The 7,259-nt window shown below is 39.1% G+C and overlaps 1 non-coding gene across 1 annotated transcript; it reads left to right on the top strand.

The window, feature by feature from the left end:
* The first annotated feature begins 1,299 nt into the window (after positions 1-1,299).
* LOC130983398 (small nucleolar RNA R71) lies at positions 1,300-1,407 on the top strand. The gene has a single exon (XR_009087392.1). It is a non-coding gene; the product is annotated as a small nucleolar RNA R71 (small nucleolar RNA).
* The last annotated feature ends 5,852 nt before the right edge of the window (positions 1,408-7,259 follow it).

Here is a 7,259-nt window from a genome sequence, read left to right as displayed (position 1 = left end):
AAGTCCATGAGCTTGTTTTCTTGAATTGTCTGCCATCTCTAATGAGATTCTTGCAGCTTGCACCTCAAAGATCCCTAATTTCTCCATTACAGAGAGGGGCATGAGGTTTACACTTGACCCTAAGTCACACAAGGCCTTCTTGAAGGTCATGGTGCCTATGGTACAAGGTATAGAAAACTTCCCAGGATCCTGCCTCTTTTGAGGCAGTTTCTGCCTAGACAAGTCATCCAGTTCTTTGGTGAGCAAAGGTGGTTCATCCTCCCAAGTCTCATTTCCAAATAACTTGTCATTTAGCTTCATGATTGCTTCAAGGTATTTAGCAACTTGCTCTTCAGTGACATATTCATCCTCTTCAGAGGAAGAATACTCATCAGAGCTCATGAATGGCAGAAGTAAGTCCAATGGAATCTCTATGGTCTCATTTTGAGCCTCAGATTCCCATGGTTCCTCATTGAGGAACTCATAGGAGATTGGTACACGCCCACTGAGGTCTTCCTCAGTGGCGTCCTCCTCCTCTCTTTCCTCTCCACATTCGGCCATGGTTATGGCTTTGCACTCTCCTTTTGGATTTTCTTCTGTATTACTTGGGAGAGTACTAGGAGGGAGTTCAGTAATTTTCTTGCTCAGCTGACCCACTTGTCCTTCCAAATTTTTGATGGAGGACCTTGTTTCATTCATGAAACTTTGAGTGGTCTTTATTAGATCAGAGACCATTGTTGCTAAGTCAGAAGTATTCTGCTTAGAACTCTCTGTCTGTTGCTGAGAAGATGATGGAAAAGGCTTGCCATTGCTAAACCTGTTTCTTCCACCATTATTATTATTGAAACCTTGTTGAGGTCTCTCTTGATTCTTCCATGAGAAATTTGGGTGATTTCTCCATGAAGAATTATAGGTGTTTCCATATGGTTCTCCTAGGTAATTCATCTCTTCCATTGAAGGGTTCTCAGGATCATAAGCTTCTTCCTCAGATGAAGCTTCCTTAGTACTGCCATGTGCATTTTGCATTCCAGACAGACTCTGAGAAATTAAATTGACTTGTTGAGTCGATATCTTGTTCTGAGCCAATATGGCATTCAGAGTGTCAATCTCAAGAACTCCTTTCTTCTGACTAGTCCCATAGTTCACAGGATTCCTTTCAGAAGTGTACATGAATTGGTTATTTGCAACCATTTCAATTAGCTCTTGAGCTTCTGTAGGCGTCTTCTTCAAATGAAGAGATCCTCCAGAAGAGCTATCCAAGGACATCTTAGATAGTTCAGAGAGACCATCATAGAAAATACCTATGATGCTCCATTCAGAAAGCATGTCAGAAGGACATCTTCTGATTAATTGTTTGTATCTTTCCCAAGCTTCATAGAGGGATTCTCCATCCTTCTGTCTGAAGGTTTGGACTTCCACTCTAAGCTTACTCAATTTTTGAGGTGGAAAGAACTTTGCCAAGAAGGCATTGACTAACTTTTCCCAAGAGTCCAGGCTTTCTTTAGGTTGAGAGTCCAACCATATTCTAGCTCTGTCTCTTACAGCAAAAGGGAATAGCATCAGTCTATAGACCTCAGGGTCAACCCCATTAGTCTTGACTGTGTCACAGATTTGCAAGAATTCAGCTAAGAACTGATGAGGATCTTCCATTGGAAGTCCATGGAACTTGCAATTCTGTTGCATTAGAGAAACTAATTGAGGCTTAAGCTCAAAGTTGTTTGCTCTAATGGCAGGGATAGAGATGCTTCTCCCCTAAAAGTCGGGAGTAGGTGCAGTAAAGTCACCCAGCACCTTCCTTGCATTGTTTGCATTGTTGTTGTTTTCGGCTGCCATGTGTTCTTCTTCTTTGAAGAATTCGGTCAGCTTCAACAAGAATGCCTTTGTCTTTGTTCCTGCTCATATGAAAGAGAAGAAAACAAGAAAATATGGAATCCTCTATGTCACAGTATAGAGATTCCTTGAGGTGTCAGAGGAAAAGAAAAGTAGAAGACAGAAGTAGAAAATTCGAACTTATCAAAGAAGATGGAGTTCGAATTTTGCATTAAGAGATAGTGTTAGTCCAAAAGTAGAAGGATGTGAGAAGAAGGGAAGTAATTTTCGAAAATTAAGTAAAAGATTTTGAAAACATTTTGAAAAACACTAATTGATTTTCGAAAACAAAAGTGGGAAAGAAGTAAAGTGATTTTTGAAAAAGATTTTGAAATTAGAAATTAAAAAGATTTGATTGAAAACTATTTTGAAAAAGATGTGATTAAAAAGATTTGATTGAAAAGTTATGGTTTTAAAAAGATGTGATTGAGAAGATATGATTTGAAAACAATTTTAAAAGATATGATTTTAAAAATTAATGACTTGCCTAACAAGAAAAGATATGATTCAAACATAAAACCTTCCTCAACAGAAAAGGCAAAAAATGTTCAATCAAATCATTAATTGTTAGTAAGTATCTTTGAAAAAGGAAAGAAATTGATTTTGAAAACATTTGATTGAAAAGATATGATTTGAAAAAGATTTGATTTTGAAAAACTTTGAAAACTTGAAAAAAAATTGATTTGAAAACAAAATCTTCCCCCTAGCACCATCCTGGCGTTAAACGCCCAGAATGGTGCACATTCTGGCGTTTAACGCCCAAACTACTACCCTTTTGGGCGTTAAACGCCCAGCCAGGCACCCTGGCTGGCGTTTAAACGCCAGTCTGTCTTCTTCACTGGGCATTTCTGAATGCCCAGCTTTTTCTGTGTGATTCCTCTGCAGTATGTTCTGAATCTTCAATTCTCTGTATTATTGACTTGAAAAGACACAAATTAAAAATATTTTTGGATTTTTAATAAGAAGGAATAATCAAAATGCAACTAAAATCAAATAACAATGCATGTAAGACACCAAACTTAGCAGTTTGTATACCATTGACACTAACAAAATGAGAATGCATATAACAGAACACTCAAGTCAATAGAATTCAAAGATCAAAACAAGAAAATCATCAAGAACAACTTGAAGATTAATTAAGACACATGCAAAAAATTCGAAAAATGCAAGAAGAACAGAAACATGCAATTGACACCAAACTTAAAATGAGACTCTAGACTCAAACAAGAAATATTTTTGGATTTTATGATTTTGTAAAATTTTTTTTTGTGCTTTTTCGAAAATTAAGTGAAAAGGAAAATAAAGGTATCAAAATTCTTAATGAGAATTCCAGGAATCATGCAATGTTAGTCTAAAGCTTTAGTCTAAAGGAATTAGACATGGCCGGCTAAGCTTCAGCAGGACATTGCATTCAAGAGCTAAATTGATGATGATCAATCAGCTTTGGTGATGATAAGAACATCACTTTGAAACACTAGAATTCACTCTTAAGAACTCTGAAAAATAAAAAATACCTAATCTAAGCAACAAGATGAACCGTCAGTTGTCCATACACAAGAACAATCCCCGGCAACGGCGCCAAAAACTTGGTGCACGAAATTGTGATCACTACAACTTCGCACAACTAACCAGCAAGTGCACTGGGTCGTCCAAGTAATACCTTACGTGAGTAAGGGTCGATCCCACGGAGATTGGTGGTATGAAGCAAGCTATGGTCATCTTGTAAATCTCAGTCAGGCAGACTCAAATGTATAATGGTGATGAACGAAAATAACATAAAAGATAAAGATAGTGATACTTATGTATATCATTGGTGTAAGAGCTTCAGACAAGCGTATGAAGATGCCTTCCCTTCCGTCTCTCTGCTTTCCTACTGTCTTCATCCAATCCTTTCTTACTCCTTTCCATGGCAAGCTCGTGTAGGGTCTCACTGTTGTCAGCAGCTACCTCCCATCCTCTCAGTGAAAGCGATTGCATATGTCCTGTCACGGCATAGCGGAATTCATCTGTCGGTTCTCAATCAGGCGCGGAATAGAATCCAGTGATTCTTTTGCGTTATCACTAACGCCCCCGCCCTCAGGGTTTGAAGCACGTCACAGTCATTCAGTCATTGAATCCTACTCAGAACACCACAGACAAGGTTAGACCTTCCGGATTCTCTTGAATGCTGCCATCAGGTCCTGCCTATACCACGAAGACTCCGAAGAATCCAAGAGATATTCACTAAGCCTCGAATGCTTGTAGAACAAGAATGGTTGTCAGTCACCTTATTCATGGGTGAGAATGGTGATGGGCGTCAATCATCACCTTCATCAAGTTGAAGAACAAGTGATATCTTGGACAAAGAACAAGCGGAATTGAATGGAAGAACAATAGTAATTGCATTAATACTCGAGGTACAGCAGAGCTCCACACCTTAATCTATGGTGTGTAGAAACTCCACCGTTGAAAATACATAAGCATAAGGTCTAGGCATGGCCGAATGGCCAGCCTCCCAATGAGGGTTCAATCATCAAAACATGATCAAAAGATGAAAATACAATAGTAAAAGGTTCTATATATAGAAAACTAGTAGCCTAAGGTGTACAGAGGTGAGTAAATGACATAAAAAACCACTTCCGGGCCCACTTGGTGTGTGCTTGGGCTGAGCAATGAAGTAATTTTCGTGTAGAGACTCTTCTTGGCGTTTAACTCCCATTTTGGTGCCAGTTTGGGCGTTTAACTCCCATTTAGGTGCCAGTTCCGGCGTTTAACGCTGGGATTTCTGTAGGTGACTTTGAACGCCGGTTTGGGCCATCAAATCTTGGGCAAAGTATGGACTATTATATATTGCTGGAAAGCCCAGGATGTCTACTTTCCAACGCCGTTGAGAGCGCGCCAATTGGGCTTCTGTAGCTCCAGAAAATCCACTTCGAGTGCAGGGAGGTCAGAATCCAACAGCATCTGTAGTCCTTTTCAGTCTCTGGATCAGATTTTTGCTCAGATCCCTCAATTTCAGCCAAAAAATACCTGAAATCACAGAAAAACACACAAACTCATAGTAAAGTCCAGAAAAGTGAATTTTAACTAAAAACTAATAAAAATATAATAAAAACTAACTAAAAGATACTAAAAACATACTAAAATCAATGCCAAAAAGCGTACAAATTATCCGCTCATCAGCCACGCGCATAAGAAATACGGTCCTGAGAATGCCATAGGCAATCCTAGAACTCCGTTATTCAATTATCCAACTTAAGCACTGAAATAGAAGCCATAAACAGGGGTAGGTATTCTAAATCTGCCTAACTTACTCAAGTTCAAGCTTAACCTAACAACAAACCACTGAACCGAAAATCATACATGCACCGAACCGAAACCACAATAGCCACCGAACCGAAATACGTTCATGTAGTTCAAACTTAACCTAACAACAAACCACTGAACCGAAAATCATACCTGCATAGAACCGAAATCACAATAGCCACCGAACCGAAATACGTTCATGTGGTAACTTGACCTTCATTTTCAATTCTCAATCAACAAGCACAAGCAACCAAACAACTTCATGCACAGGTAATGATCAAATAGTACAAATAGCAGGTATAACAAATAGCAGGTAATATATATCAATTAGGCATACCCAGGAACTGCATAGCAATCAAAACAAACAAGTGCATATGATGCATGCCTGTCCTATGGCTGATGGGGCCCATCTGTCGGTTATCCAGCCAACCCGACAAGTCCGAAAACCTTAGACTGTCCCCCGTCGCGCATCCCCAAGAGTCTATGCATAGAGTTCACATTCAATTATCATATCATCGCTCAATGGGGGCTATCCATACCCGGGAATTTATACGTGCCCGGTCACCCTTACAACGTAGGGTCAACAGAGTATCGAGATTCAACCTGGAACACGTGGTGGCGAGCCACGGTTCTTACCCAGGGAAACTCGTATCTCAGATATCATTATTCATAAGCCATGGCAATTATCATCAATACATCATCAAGTATCAAACCTTAACATTAAACTTCATAAGAGCCACTACTTACAACTTTCTTCACCTTCAAGTTATCTTAAAATCATTTTTACAAAAGCACTTTCAAAACCTCATTTTCACCACATTCACAATTCCTTACCTATAACACATACATTAGCTAGCACTTCCATTTCTACCTCATCAACAGCCATTTCCAGCTATTTTTAACCAATCCAATAAGCCATAATCTTAGATTGCATTTAGCTTAAATCATATGTGAATATATATATGAACAACCCTTCACAATTACCATTCCACTTATGCAATATCAACCTTTCACACACAATATTCCATCAACCTATTACCAATCCATTAATGCCATCATCAACTCTCATACATGCATTAAACCATCAATTCACATAACAATTTTTCAAGAACAACATCAACCATAATCATCAATCTATACCAACATCAACACAGTCCATCATAAGCAAGTCCAAGGGCATAAAATTAATAACCTCAAGGCCTCCTATTCCCAATATATGATTACCAAAAATTATTCTAACAACAATACCAAGCTACTCATTAAATGCCATTAACAATTCAACTTATCCTATGGTTCTTCTAACCTAAGTTTTCACAACACCGTAAATATTAAACGTGCGAAACTTAAACCATACCTTGGCCGATCACTTAGTTCACCCAAGGCAGCCTCACAACTCAAAATTACAGCCTCTCCAAACTCAATCAAACAGCCCCAAACCAAGCTTGATCACCAACAAGTCTCCAACAAGCATCAACATTCACATACACACTACCTAAACCACAATTAACATATCCAACATAACAACTCAATACCCAAATGCCTAAATTCAGAAATTTTTATTAGGGTTTGAGATCTCTTACCTTTACCCACTGATCCTTGGGCAATACCCACAAGAAATCAAGTCTAGTGAACCCCTAAAACATAAAAATCATAAAGGAATTGAGTTTCTCAAACCTTAAACTCGAAATTCATATACCAGCAGAAATGGAGCTAGGAAAAACCGATTCACTTACTGTTTTGTTTGGATATAATTGAAGAGCTCGACGAGCCCGACGCGTGGCCGCAAACGGTGCGGCGATCGGAGCCCGGATGAGAAAGTTATGGTAGTTGGAAGGAATGGTGAGGGTTTGTGAATCTCCTCTCCCTCCCTTGCTGTAATGGCGTCGCAGCAGCTTGTGAGAAAGAAAAGAGCTGCTGCCTCATTTAAGTGTTTGGGTCCGGTTGGACCCACGGGCCCGGTTTGGGCCCCGGTTCAACCGGTTTGGCCCTTTCGGTCCGTTTTTGGACCAAATTTTCGAAATTGGTATCAAAATTTCCGTTTCAACGAGCCCTATCCTATTTTGATATTAGTTTTGCATTTTTAGCATTCCTAACTAAAATTCAATTTATTAACTAACAATTTACCG

The sequence above is a fragment of the Arachis stenosperma genome, chromosome 5 (genome assembly GCF_014773155.1).
Source record: "Arachis stenosperma cultivar V10309 chromosome 5, arast.V10309.gnm1.PFL2, whole genome shotgun sequence".
Taxonomy (NCBI): Eukaryota; Viridiplantae; Streptophyta; class Magnoliopsida; order Fabales; family Fabaceae; genus Arachis; species Arachis stenosperma.
The sequence above is the reverse complement of the archived record's forward strand: the minus strand, read 5'-3'. Positions and strand labels throughout refer to the sequence as shown.